This window comes from Ranitomeya variabilis, chromosome 8 (assembly GCF_051348905.1).
Source record: "Ranitomeya variabilis isolate aRanVar5 chromosome 8, aRanVar5.hap1, whole genome shotgun sequence".
Lineage (NCBI taxonomy): Eukaryota > Metazoa > Chordata > Amphibia > Anura > Dendrobatidae > Ranitomeya > Ranitomeya variabilis.
Genome location: NC_135239.1, coordinates 75,171,074 through 75,185,694, shown reverse-complemented (window position 1 = coordinate 75,185,694; position 14,621 = coordinate 75,171,074).

The following is a 14,621-nucleotide window of genomic DNA, read 5'->3' as shown; positions in this document are numbered from 1 at the left end:
TCCTCTGGTATTGGGGTTCAGTAACGTCAGCTGTTCCCCAGCTGTGTGTGTGGCAATCCCTCCTACCTCCTCCTACCTCCTCCTCCTCTACCTGTCCCTGGGCTCCAACACCGCTAGTTGCCGTCCAGATGTGCTGTCCGCACAGTCCCAACAGTCCCTCCTCTGTTATTGGGGTTCAGTAACGTCAGCTGTTCCCCTGCTGTGTGTGTGGCAATCCCTCCTACCTCCTCCTACCTCCTCCTCCTCCACCTGTCCCTGGGCTCCAACACCGCTAGTTGCCGTCCAGATGTGCTGTCCGCACAGTCACAACAGTCCCTCCTCTGTTATTGGGGTTCAGTAACGTCAGCTGTTCCCCTGCTGTGTGTGTGGCAATCCCTCCTACCTCATCCTACCTCCTCCTCCTCCACCTGTCCCTGGGCTCCAACACCGCTAGTTGCCATCCAGATGTGCTGTCCGCACAGTCCCAACAGTCCCTCCTCTGTTATTGGGGTTCAGTAACGTCAGCTGTTCCCCAGCTGTGTGTGTGGCAATCCCTCCTACCTCCTCCTACCTCCTCCTCCTCCACCTGTCCCTGGGCTCCAACACCGCTAGTTGCCATCCAGATGTGCTGTCCGCACAGTCCCAACAGTCCCTCCTCTGTTATTGGGGTTCAGTAACGTCAGCTGTTCCCCAGCTGTGTGTGTGGCAATCCCTCCTACCTCCTCCTACCTCCTCCTACCTCCTCCTCCTCCACCTGTCCCTGGGCTCCAACACTGCTTTTTGCCGTCCAGATGTGCTGTCTGCACAGTCCCAACAGTCCCTCCTCTGTTATTGGGGTTCAGTAACGTCAGCTGTTCCCCTGCTGTGTGTGTGGCAATCCCTCCTACCTCCTCCTACCTCCTCCTCCTCCACCTGTCCCTGGGCTCCAACACCGCTAGTTGCCGTCCAGATGTGCTGTCCACACAGTCCCAACAGTCCCTCCTCTGTTATTGGGGTTCAGTAACGTCAGCTGTTCCCCAGCTGTGTGTGTGGCAATCCCTCCTACCTCCTCATACCTCCTCCTACCTCCTCCTACCTTCTCCTCCTCCACCTGTCCCTGGGCTCCAACACCGCTAGTTGCCGTCCAGATGTGCTGTCCGCACAGTCCCAACAGTCCCTCCTCTGTTATTGGGGTTCAGTAACGTCAGCTGTTCCCCAGCTGTGTGTCTGGCAATCCCTCCTACCTCCTCCTACCTCCTCCTCCTCCACCTGTCCCTGGGCTCCAACACCGCTAGTTGCCGTCCAGAAGTGCTGTACGCACAGAGCCAAACACCTCGCCAATGTGTTAGTGGGGTTCAGCACCACCAGCTGTTCCCCTGCTGTGTATACGGCAACGTGTACTGCGACCGCCACGCAGACACAAGAACTGAAATTGAAGGGAACCTGTCCCCCCCCCAGGCGTTTGTTACTGAAGGAGCCACCTTGTGCAGCAGTAATGATGCAAAGGGAAAAAGTGCCTCTTTTCGTGGTGCTCCTTGCACATGCTGAACCTAACACTTATGAAATGTGTCCCCACACACCGTTAAACCGTCCGGTAGGTGGAACTTTCCTTTGTCGTGTGACGCAGCACAGCCATCATTTTTACCCCCTTGGCGCCGTGCGCCGCCTCCTCAGCGTTGTTTGAATCTGTCCCGGAGCCTGCGCTGTTAGGTTAGCCCTTGGCCATGCACACATGTTGCGCTGCCCGTCTTCTGACATCATTTGGTGTCAGGCTGGCTGCGCCAGCTGATCCCTAATAGCATGCCACGGCCGTGACACCGCACAGTCTGAAGAAGCCATAGGGAGGGGAGTGAGAGGCGAGGATATGCACTGCGCATGGCCACGGATCACAGGCCCGCGGTGGGATTACATTAGACGACACTGCGAGGCGGGATCTCGGCCAGCGCACCCGCACAGGCGCAGCCAGCCTGACACCAAATGATGTCAGAAGACGGGCAGCGCAACATGTGTGCATGGCCAAGGGCTAACCTAACAGCGCAGGCTCCGGGACAGATTCAAACAACGCTGAGGAGGCGGCGCACGGCGCCAAGGGGGTAAAAATGATGGCTGTGCTGCGTCACACGACAAAGGAAAGTTCCACCTACCGGACGGTTTAACGCTGTGAGGGGACACATTTCATAAGTGTTAGGTTCAGCATGTGCAAGGACCATAATTAAAAGAGCTAAGTTTACCTTTTCCAGCATTAGTGCAGTACACAATGGCTCTTTCAGCTACAAACGCCTGGGGGGGGGTTAAAGGTTTCCTTTCAACTTGCTCCAGTGCAGGCTTCGGCCTACACTCCGCTCCCCCTGCTCCTCCTGCTGACCCTGGGCTCTAACACCGCCAGTTTTGGCCCAGATGTGCTAGCTGCACAGAGAAAAACACCAGCCAATGTGTCAGTGGGGTTCAGCACCGCCAGCTGTTCCCCTGCTGTGTAGCCGGCAACGTGTCCTGTGACCGCCACGCAGACACAAGAACTGAAATTGAAGGGAACCTGTCCCCCCTCCCCCAGGTGTTTCTATGTTTTACAGCCACCTTGTACAGCAGTAATGCTGCATGTGTGCAAGGTGGCTCAGAAACTTATTCTCCTTGCACTCGTGGAACTGAACACGTCTAAAATGTGTCCTCTGTGACCATTAAAACGTCCTTCAGGTGTGATTTTCCTTTGTATTGACACGCAACAAGCTCCTTGGTAACGCTGCCCGTCTTCTGGCATCATTGTTTGGCTGGGTGCACCTCTGCGGCCGCCTTGCCCCACACAACGCCCCTCGGTGTCTTATTTATTTTGACTGCGAGGGTGTGATTGACGGGCATGAACGGTGCATTTCTTCGCCTGTATCTCATCTCCTTCCGCCTTCTTCGGACTGTGCGGCTTCATGGCCGTGGCATGCGATAAGGGATCAGCTGACGCCGCATAGTCTGAAGCAGGTGTAAGGACCCGAGTGTGAGAGGCGAACATATGTGCTGTTCCAGGCCATTAATCCCAGCCCCGCAGTGTTTTAACTATGTCAAGACACTGCGGGGCTGGGATTCATGGGCATCGCGAACCGCATCGGCCGACATCAAATGATGTCAGAGGACGGGCAGCACTAACAGCGCAAGGCCAAGGGATAACACGACAGCGCAGAGTCCTGTGCAACAAATAACGATGCTCAGGAGGCCGCGCAAAGCACCAAGGTGGCATTTTTGCCAGCTGTACTGCGTCTCCTTACGAGGGGAACTCACGCCTCCAAAACAGTTTGACTGTGTAAGGGCCTAAATGTTGTACGCGTTCCTTTCAGCATGTGCAAGGAGCAAAATTAAAAGAGCAACCTTTCACTTGTGCAGCATTACTGCTGCCCAAGCTGTGGCTCTTGTAGTTTTTCACCCCTGAGGGGGGGTTAAAGGTTACTTTTAAAATCGGTTCAATTAGGCTTCGGCCTACACTCTGCTCCGCCTGCAGAGCCCGGGCTCCAACACCGTTAGTTGCTGTCCGGAAGTGCTGGCTGCACAGAGCCAAACACCTCGCCAATGTGTCAGTGGGGTTCAGCACCGCCAGCTGTTCCCCTGCTGTGCAGCCGGCAATGTGTCCTGCAACTGCCACGCAGACACAACAGACCCAAAGCTGCCGCCAGTGCAGGCTTCGGCCTACACTCTGCTCCCTCTCCTCCTCCTGCTGACCCCGGGCTCTAACACCGCCAGTTGGGGCCCGGTACTGCTAGCTGCACAGAGAAAAACACCAGCCAATGTGTCAGTGGGGTTCAGCACCGCCAGCTGTTCCCCTGCTGTGCAGCCGGCATCGTGTCCTGCAAAAGCCACGCAGACACCAGAACTGAAATTGAAGGGAACCTGTCCCCCCTCCCCCAGGCGTTTGTACGTTTTTAAGGCCACCTTGTACAGCGGTAATGCTGCATGTGTGCAAGGTGGCTCATAAACGTATTCTCCTCGCACATGTGGAACTGAAAACACGTCTAAAATGTGTCCTCTGTGTGACCATTTAACCGTCCCGGTGGTGTGACTTTCCTTTGTAATGACACGCTGCAACCCCCTTGGTAGCGCTGCCCGTCTTCTGGCATCATTGTTTGGCTGCCTGCGCCTCTGCGGCCGCCCTGACCCGCACAACGCCCCTCGGTGTCTTATTTATTGGGACTGCGAGGGTGTGATTGATGGGCATGATCAGAGCATCAGTTCGCCTGTCCCTCATCTCCTTCCGCCTTCTTCAGACTGTGCGGCTTCATGGCCGTGGCATGCGATAAGGGATCAGCTGACGCCGCACAGTCTGAAGCGGGTGTAAGGACCCGAGTGCGAGAGGCGAACATATGTGCTGCGCCAGGCCATGAATCCCAGCCCCGCAGTGTTTTAACAATGTTAAGACACCGCGGGGCTGGGATTCATGGTCATCGCGAACCGCACCGGCCGACATTAAATGATGTCAGAAGATGGGCAGCGCTAACAGCGCTAGGCCAGGGGATAACACGACAGCGCAGACTCCTGTACAGCAAATAACAACGCTCAGGAGGCTGCACCCAGCACCAAGGTGGGATTCTTGACATCTGTGCTGCGTCTCATTACAAAGGGAACTCGCGCCTCCAACACAGTTTGACTGTATAAAGGGCTAAATGTTATACGTGTTTCATTCAGCGTGTGCAAGGAGCAAAATTAAAAGAGCAACCTTTGACTTGTGCAGCACTACTGCTGCATAAGCTGTGGCTCTTCTACTTTGTAACCCCTGAGGGGGGGTTAAAGGTTACCTTTGAAATTGGTTCAATTAGGCTTCGGCCTACACTCTGCTCCCCCTGCAGAGCCCTGGGCTCCAACACCGCCAGTTGGGGCCCGGTACTGCTAGCTGCACAGAGAAAAACACCAGCCAATGTGTCAGTGGGGTTCAGCACCGCCAGCTGTTCCCCTGCTGTGCAGCCGGCAACGTGTCCTGCAACTGCCACGCAGGCACAACAGACCCAAAGCTGCCGCCAGTGCAGGCTTCGGCCTACACTCTGCTCCCTCTCCTCCTCCTGCTGACCCCGGGCTCTAACACCGCCAGTTGGGGCCTGGTACTGCTAGCTGCACAGAGAAAAACACCAGCCAATGTGTCAGTGGGGTTCAGCACCGCCAGCTGTTCCCCTGCTGTGCAGCCGGCAACGTGTCCTGCAACTGCCACGCAGGCACAACAGACCCAAAGCTGCCGCCAGTGCAGGCTTCGGCCTACACTCTGCTCCCTCTCCTCCTCCTGCTGACCCCGGGCTCTAACACTGCCAGTTGGGGCCCGGTACTGCTAGCTGCACAGAGAAAAACACCAGCCAATGTGTCAGTGGGGTTCAGCACTGCCAGCTGTTCCCCTGCTGTGCAGCCGGCATCGTGTCCTGCAAAAGCCACGCAGACCACTTGCTCTTGTACCTTCTGCTCCCCATCCTGGTTCCAGTACCGTCAGCTGGTTCCGGGCAGAGCCTTTGGCTTAGGTGCCTCCCTCTGGGTATCCGAGTTCCACCAACGTCAGGTGGTCCTTGGTAGTGCTTTCAGGCACGGGTACCTCCTGCTTAGTAACCGGGTTCCAGTAACGTCAGCTGGTCCTCGGTCGTTCCATTGGCTCTTGGACCTTCGGCTACCCATCCGGGTTCCAGCACCGTCAGCTGGTTCTCTGCAGTGTCTTTTGCTCTTGTACCTTCTGCTCCCCATCCTGGTTCCAGTACCGTCAGCTGGTTCCGGGCAGAGCCTTTGGCTTAGGTGCCTCCCTCTGGGTATCTGAGTTCCACCAACGTCAGGTGGTCCTTGGTAGTGCTTTCAGGCATGGGTACCTCCTGCTTAGTAACCGGGTTCCAGTAACGTCAGCTGGTCCTCGGTAGTTCCATTGGCTCTTGGACCTTCGGGTAGCCATCCGAGTTCCAGTTCCATCAGCCGGTTCTCGGCATTTTCTCAGCCTTCTTGTACCTTCTGCTACATTTCCAAGTTCAAGAGACTAAACACGATGACCCGGAAGACCACCCCTAAGATGACGACGACACCAGAGACGACAACCACCGTGATGACGACGACCCTGGAGACGATGACCCTGAAGACCACCCCGATGACGACGACCCCGGAGACGACGACCCTGAAGACCACCCCGATGACGACGACCCCGGAGACGACGACCCTGGAGACGACGACGACCTGGAAGACCGAGAAGCAGAAGAACAAGAGGCTGCAGAACAAAGAGCAGAAGAACATTAAGCATAACACTAAATATCAGAGCAAAAAATATTATCTAAATTATAAGCAGAAGAAGACTAAGCAGTGTATGGGGGTGAGTCCGTTCCTCCTCGTGGTGCCCCTGGATAAAGCCTGATGCTGCAGGCCAAACTGAACGCGGACAAATGTAACTGTTTTGTGACAGGCAGAACGGAAGGTGTAATCTTCAAACTTTTATAGATAACAACTACGGGAATGCCTGTCACAAATAAGAATATGATGAAGAAGTAGAATATGATGAAGATAATAGTAAAATAAAAAGAATATGAACAATGTAACCAAAAAAATAATAGGTAGAAGATGAAGAAGAAGATGAATAAGGTGAAGAAGTTGATGTCAAAGAAGCTGATGATGAGGATAATGAAGAAGAAAGTGTGGGAGAAGTAAAAAAGAAGGTGAAGGGCGTGGAAGTAGTGAAACATCAATATCTGACAAAATAAAAAAAAAATTAACATAGTCAAAATCTTTCTAACGCCGAACGTCATAAAAAAAAAACAAAATCCTGCTATTCTATTACATTGGGCTAAACCTCTGTGCCTTTAATGTCTCCGCCACGTCCCCCAATACATCCTACATTATTCTTAGTTGTTTTGCTTCATGTAGAATTAACCTACAAGGAAAGAAAGGGTTTATTTTAATTCCGATATTTTCGTCCCATTGACTTGCATTGGGATCGGGTATCGGTATCGGATTAGATCCGATATTTTGACGGTATCGGCCGATACTTTCCGATACCGATACTTTCCGATATCGGAAGGTATCGCTCAACACTAATAATGACATATCACAAAATAAGTCTTGGAGATGGAGGTGCAAAGTCTGGATTATGCAGGATTTTAGTCTTAGAACAGTTCCAGAATGGAGGGCACAGGAAGGGTGATAGACAGAGATGAGGGAGAAGATATAGGTTGGTGCAGAACTGTGGAGATCTTTGTGAGTGAGAGAGATGAGTTTGTATTATATTCTGTAGCAGATGAGCAACCAGTGTAATGACTGGCACAAGATGGAGGCATCGGTGTCGCATTTAGAACAGATTGGAGAGGATAAATTTTGGTTAGAGGAAAACCAATCAGTAAAGAGTTGCAGTACTCCAGACGTGAAAGAGTGACAATAAGAGTTTTTGCAGTTTCAAAGGTGAGAAAAGTTTGGATTCTGGAGATGTTTTTAAGATGCAGGTAACATGAGCAGCTAGTAAGTGATTGCATATTGAGAATAAAGGAAAATTTTGTATCAAATATGACCAACAAGACAGTGAGAGTGGGAGTTATGGTTGAACTGGATCGCCCCCCAAGGGCCGTGGGGTACTCGGTACCGGGTCCTTCGGTTCACAGTGGCCCTGGGACATCCGTATAAAAGGGAAAGGCCTTTAAAGGGATAAAGTTTATGTTCGTGATGCCACCTTTGGTATTCGGTCAGGGTGACCGAAGCTGCTTTAAGGGGTCCGCTGGGGTGATGTTATGGCAGCTAGATGGTATACCTTCACACAGGTGAAGTATGTCCCCAGGGCTTACCAGTATGTAGATGGTGCTATAGTGAATGGCGCAGTGAAGAACGAGGACACAAGGTTGCAGTCTCTTTACCTTTACTGAAGACTTCAGCATCCACAGTCCAGGGCACCAGATCACAGGGCACGCAGAGTCCGGCCGGTTTGGAGGCAAGTCCAGAGTTCCCTTGTCCAGGTGGAAATCAGTAGCCTTCCCTTGTGCTGCGGTGGTGTAGTCCCTTACTGCCTATGGCTTCACATAAGGGTCTCACAGATGCGATGTTTCACTCTCTCTGTCCCCCCGCATAGGATAGGACAAAACCCATATGACTGGTGACTTGAGCCTGTTTATAGGGTCTCTTAGATAACCCGGCTCAGGTGTCACTGTGCCTCCTGGGTGTAAGTGCGGACAGGTAACCTGCAATTAGCTGTCCTGATGGTCTCTGAAATAAGGCGTAGATGTCCTTACTCCCTCAGGGTTCCGGCTACCGGGATTTTGTGCCTCAGAAGGAGGCAGCCTGAGTGGGGCTGGTCTGTTATGGACCTGGTGGTTAGGTGCACCTGGAATGACCTGATGGTTAAACTTGAAGACAGGACAAGCTCTGGGAAGTGGGAACTCTGCTGACCGCAAATCCTAATCCTAACACACACACTAGAAATAGCTGTGGAGCGTACCTAACTCTCCCTAGATGCCTCTTCACAGCCTAAGAGCTAACTACCCCTAAAGATAGGAAAATAAGCCTTACCTTGCCTCAGAGAAATTTCCCCAAAGGTAAAGGCAGCCCCCCACATATATTAACTGTGAGTTAAGAGGAAAGTCACAAACACAGGGATGAAACAGGTTTCAGCAAAGGAGGCCAGACTTACTAGATAGACTGAGAATAGGAAAGGAATCTATGCGGTCAGCACAAAAAACTACAAAAAGCCACGCAGAGTGTGCAAAAAGACCCCCGCACTGACTCACGGTGCGGAGGTGCCACTCTGCAACCCAGAGCTTCCAGCTAGCAAGGCAATATCATGTTAGCAAGCTGGACTAGAACTTAGCAAGCACTAAGAAACATATTCAGTACAAAATGAACAACAAATGAACTAGCAGGGACTTAGCTTTTGCTGGAGTAGACAGGTAATCAGAAAGATCCAAGACAGATCTGAACCAGTACTAATACATTGACAGCTGGCATGGAGTAAAGATCTGAGTGGAGTTAAATAGAGAAGCCAGCCTAGCCGCAAACGAGGGCAGCTGAGGGAGCAACCTCAGAACCAGCAGTTCCACTCACAGCCACCAGAGGGAGTCCACGGACAGAACTCGCCGAAGTACCATTCATGACCACAGGAGGGAGTTCAAGAACGGAATTCACAACAGTACCCCCCCCTTGAGGAGGGGTCACTGAACCCTCACCAGAGCCCCCAGGCCGATCAGGACGAGCCAAATGAAAGGCACGAACTAACTCAGCCGCATGGACATCGGAGGCAAAAACCCAGGAATTATCCTCCTGACCATAGCCCTTCCATTTGACCAGGTACTGAAGTTTCCGTCTCGAAATACGAGAATCTAAAATCTTCTCCACCACATACTCCAACTCCCCCTCGACCAACACCGGAGAAGGAGGGTCAATGGAGGGAACCATAGGCGCACATATCTCCGCAACAATGACCTATGGAACACATTATGGATGGCAAAAGAAGCTGGAAGGGCCAAACGAAACGACACAGGATTGAGAATTTCAGAAATCTTATAAGGACCAATGAAACGAGGCTTAAACTTAGGAGAAGAAACCTTCATAGGGACATGACGAGACGACAACCAAACCAAATCCCCAACACGAAGTCGGGGACCAATACAGCGACGGCGGTTGGCGAAACGTTGAGCCTTCTCCTGGGACAATGTCAAATTGTCCACTACATGAGTCCAAATTTGCTGCAACCTCTCCACCACATAATCCACACCAGGACAGTCCGAAGGCTCAACCTGCCCTGAAGAAAAACGAGGATGAAAACCAGAATTACAAAAAAAAGGCGAAACCAAAGTAGCCGAACTGGCCCGATTATTAAGGGCGAACTCAGCCAATGGCAAGAAGGTCACCCAATCATCCTGATCAGCAGAAACAAAGCATCTCAGATAGGTCTCCAAAGTCTGATTAGTTCGTTCGGTTTGGCCATTTGTCTGAGGATGGAAAGCCGAAGAGAAAGACAAATCAATGCCCATCTTAGCACAAAAGGACCGCCAAAACCTTGAAACAAACTGGGAACCTCTGTCCGACACGATGTTCTCCGGAATGCCATGCAAACGAACCACATGCTGGAAAAATAGTGGAACCAAATCAGAGGAGGAAGGTAATTTAGGCAAGGGTACCAAATGGACCATCTTAGAGAAGCGATCACAAACCACCCAGATGACCAACATCCTTTGAGAGACAGGGAGATCTGAAATAAAATCCATGGAAACATGCGTCCAAGGCCTTTTCGGGACTGGCAAGGGCAAAAGTAACCCACTGGCACGAGAACAGCAGGACTTGGCCCGAGCACAAGTCCCACAGGACTGCACAAAAGAACGCACATCCCGTGACAAGGAAGGCCACCAAATCTCTGGTACCAAAAATCCCAGGATGACCAGCCAACACCGAACAATGAACCTCAGAGATAACTCTACTAGTCCATCTATCAGGGACAAACAGTTTCTCTGCTGGACAACGGTCAGGTCTATCAGCCTGAAACTCCTGCAGCGCCCGCCGCAAATCAGGTGAGATGGCAGACAGTATTACCCCCTCTTTGAGAATACCAGCCGGCTCAGGAACTCCCGGGGAATCAGGCACAAAACTCCTTGAAAGGGCATCGGCCTTCACATTCTTAGCACCCGGAAGGTATGAAACCACAAAATTGAAACGGGAGAAAAACAGCGACCATCGAGCCTGTCTAGGATTCAACCGCTTAGCAGACTCGAGATAAGTCAGATTCTTGTGATCCGTTAAGACCACTACGCGATGCTTGGCTCCCTCGAGCCAATGTCGCCACTCCTCAAACGCCCACTTCATAGCCAACAACTCCCGATTGCCAACATCATAATTACGCTCAGCAGGCGAAAACTTTCTAGAAAAGAAAGCACATGGCTTCATCACAGAGCCATCAGAAGATCTTTGAGACAAAACAGCCCCTGCTCCAATCTCAGAAGCATCAACCTCGACCTGAAAAGGGAGCAAAACATCTGGCTGACACAACACAGGGGCCAAAGAGAAACGACGTTTCAACTCCTGAAAAGCCTCAACGGCCGCAGAGGACCAATTCACCACATCAGCACCTTTCTTGGTCAAATCAGTCAATGGTTTAACAACACTAGAAAAATTAGCGATGAAGCGACGGTAAAAATTAGCAAAGCCCAGGAATTTCTGAAGGCTCTTCACAGATGTAGCCTGAGTCCAATCATAAATGGCCTGAACTTTAACAGGATCCATCTCGATAGTAGAAGGGGAAAAAATGAAGCCCAAAAAGGAAACCTTCTGAACTCCGAAGAGACATTTAGACCCCTTCACAAACAAATAATTAGCACGAAGAACCTGGAACACCATTCTGACCTGCTTCACATGAGACTCCCAATCATCTGAAAAGACCAAAATATCATCCAAATATACAATAATGAATCTATCCAAATACTTTCGGAAGATGTCATGCATAAAGGACTGAAACACAGATGGAGCATTAGAAAGCCCGAATGGCATCACCAGGTACTCAAAATGGCCCTCGGGCATATTAAATGCTGTTTTCCATTCATCGCCTTGTTTAATACGCACGAGATTATACGCCCCTCGAAGATCTATCTTGGTGAACCAACTAGCCCCCTTAATCCGAGCAAACAAATCAGACAGTAGAGGCAAAGGGTACTAAAATTTGACCGTGATTTTATTGAGAAGGCGGTAATCTATACAAGGTCTCAGAGAACCATCCTTTTTGGCCACAAAAAAGAACCCTGCTCCCAACGGTGACGACGACGGGCGAATATGCCCTTTCTCCAAGGACTCCTTTATATAACTCCGCATAGCGGCGTGTTCCAGCACAGATAAATCGAAAAGCCGTCCCTTAGGAAATTTACTACCAGGAATCAAATTAATAGCACAATCACAATCCCTATGAGGAGGTAGGGCACTGGATTTGGGCTCATCAAATACATCTCGGTAATCCGACAAAAACTCAGGGACTTCAGAAGGAGTAGAAGGAGAAATTGACAACAATGGAACGTCACCATGTACCCCTTGACAACCCCAACTGGACACAGACATTGATTTCCAATCCAATACTGGATTATGGACCTGTAGCCATGGCAAACCCAACACGACCACATCATGCAAATTATGCAACACCAAAAAGCGAACATCTTCCTGATGTGCAGGAGCCATGCACATGGTCAACTGAGTCCAGTACTGAGGTTTATTCTTGGCCAAAGGTGTAGCATCAATTCCCCTTAATGGAATAGGATACTGCAAGGGCTCCAAGAAAAAACCACAGCGCCTGGCAAACTCCAAGTCCATCAAATTCAGGGCAGCGCCCGAGTCCACAAATGCCATAACAGAGTAGGATGACAAAGAGCAAATCAGAGTAACGGACAAAAGAAATTTAGGCTGTACAGTACCAATGGTGACAGACCTAGCGAACCGCTTAGAGCGCTTAGGACAATCAGAGATAGCATGAGTGAAGTCACCACAGTAAAAACACAGCCCATTCTGACGTCTGTGTTCTTGCCGTTCAGCTCTAGTCAAAGTGCTATCACATCGCATAGGCTCAGGCCTCTGCTCAGAGGACACCGCCAAATGGCGCACATCCTTGCGTTCACACAAGCGCTGATCGATCTGAATGGCCAAGGACATTGACTCATTCAGACCAGCAGGCGTGGGAAACCCCACCATAACATCCTTAAGGGTTTCAGAAAGACCTTTTCTGAAAATTGCTGCAAGGGCACACTCATTCCATTGAGTAAGCACAGACCACTTTCTAAACTTCTGGCAATATACCTCCGCTTCATCCTGACCTTGACACAAAGCCAGCAGGATTTTCTCTGCCTGATCCACAGAGTTAGGTTCGTCATAAAGCAATCTAAGCGCCAGAAAAAATGCATCTACATTTAGCAATGCAGGATCTCCTGGCACAAGGGAGAATGCCCAGTATTGTGAGTCACCACATAACAAAGAAATAATGATTTTTATTTGCTGAATGGGGTCACCAGAGGAGCGGGGTTTCAAAGCAAGAAACAGTTTACAATTATTTTTGAAATTCAGAAATTTAGATCTATCTCCAAAAAACAAATCAGGAATTGGAATTCTAGGCTCTAACATAGGATTCTGAACTACATAATCTTGAATGTTTTGTACCCTCGCAGTGAGGTGATCAACACAAGAGGACAGACCTTGAATGTCCATATCTACACCTGAGTCCTGAACCACCCAGAGGTTAAGGGGAAAAGAAAGACAAAACACACTGCAGAGAAAAAAAAATGGTCTCAGAACTTCTCTTATCCCTCTATTGAGATGCATTAACACTTTGTAGGCCAGCTGTACTGGTATGGACCTGGTGGTTAGGTGCACCTGGAATGACCTGATGGTTAAACTTGAAGACAGGACAAGCTCTGGGAAGTGGGAACTCTGCTGACCGCAAATCCTAATCCTAACACACACACTAGAAATAGCTGTGGAGCGCACCTAACTCTCCCTAGACGCCTCTTCACAGCCTAAGAGCTAACTACCCCTAAAGATAGGAAAATAAGCCTTACCTTGCCTCAGAGAAATTTCCCCAAAGGTAAAGGCAGCCCCCCACATATATTAACTGTGAGTTAAGAGGAAAGTCACAAACACAGGGATGAAACAGGTTTCAGCAAAGGAGGCCAGACTTACTAGATAGACTGAGAATAGGAAAGGAATCTATGCGGTCAGCACAAAAAACTACAAAAAGCCACGCAGAGTGTGCAAAAAGACCCCCGCACCGACTCACGGTGCGGAGGTGCCACTCTGCAACCCAGAGCTTCCAGCTAGCAAGGCAATATCATGTTAGCAAGCTGGACTAGAACTTAGCAAGCACTAAGAAACATATTCAGTACAAAATGAACAACAAATGAACTAGCAGGGACTTAGCTTTTGCTGGAGTAGACAGGTCATCAGAAAGATCCGAGAGAGATCTGAACCAGTACCGATACATTGACAGCTGGCATGGAGTAACGATCTGAGTGGAGTTAAATAGAGAAGCCAGCCTAGCCGCAAACGAGGGCAGCTGAGGGAGCAACCTCAGAACCAGCAGTTCCACTCACAGCCACCAGAGGGAGTCCACGGAAAGAACTCGCCGAAGTACCATTCATGACCACAGGAGGGAGTTCGAGAACGGAATTCACAACACTGGTCCCCTTCTGGTATCCTTTCCTTTGCTTCGACTTCCTTCAAGCTCTCTGCAATACAATTTTGCCTTTCAATGTCTCTTTCTGGGAGCTGCAGCTCTGAGGGCATGCACAGCTCCTTGGACCCTCTGTCCTCCTCAGACTACTGTCTGGAACTTTCTAACTTTCCCTACAGACTACCAGTTATATATATCTACTATATAATTGTCTAAGAGTCACTTCCGTCTGTCTGTCTGTCTGTCTTTCTGTCTGTCTGTCACAGATATTCATTGGTCGCGCCCTCTGTCTGTCATGGAAATCCAGGTCGCTGATTGGTTGCGGCAAAACGGCCACGACCAATCAGCGACGGCACAGTCCGGTGGCAAAATGACCGCTCCTCCCTCCCCGCAGTCAGTGCCCGCTCCATACTCCCCTCCAGTCAGCGCTCACACAGGGTTAATTGCAGCGGTAATGGACCGCGTGATGCCACGGGTAACGCACTCCGTTACCGCTGCTGTTAACCCTGTGTGACCAACTTTTAACTATTGATGCTGCCTTTGCGGCATCAATAGTTAAAAGATCTAATGT